We start from the raw sequence: 409 nt of genomic DNA on the forward strand, positions 1-409 counted from the left end.
GATTTATTTCTATAATAGTGATAATAATAGGTGATAAGTTGTAACTGCGCACCAAAGCAGCACTCACCACTGAGTAGAGCGATACGCAACCGCTTCCATCAACTTCCTGTTATGTATGCCCGGAAAGGTCACACAATTACGTTAGTTCTTTTGTCCACAAAATATATATATGTATATAAAGAGCTCTCCAAAACAGAGAACTATAAGCCACGGTCTTAATCATTTCATTTCTTGAATACAGATACCAAATGAATAGTGTGTATGTCGTGACATTTGTGTATTGATATACTCTTTTCCTCAACATATTTTCTAGACTGCATTAACATGAGCTTTTGAAGGGGGATGACGGCACTCTACCTCTCGGTGGAACGAAAGATATGGAGACACTTCCAATTCCAACAACCACATC

This window comes from Trypanosoma equiperdum, assembly GCF_001457755.1.
Source record: "Trypanosoma equiperdum strain OVI genome assembly, contig: ctg_1051, whole genome shotgun sequence".
Lineage (NCBI taxonomy): Eukaryota > Euglenozoa > Kinetoplastea > Trypanosomatida > Trypanosomatidae > Trypanosoma > Trypanosoma equiperdum.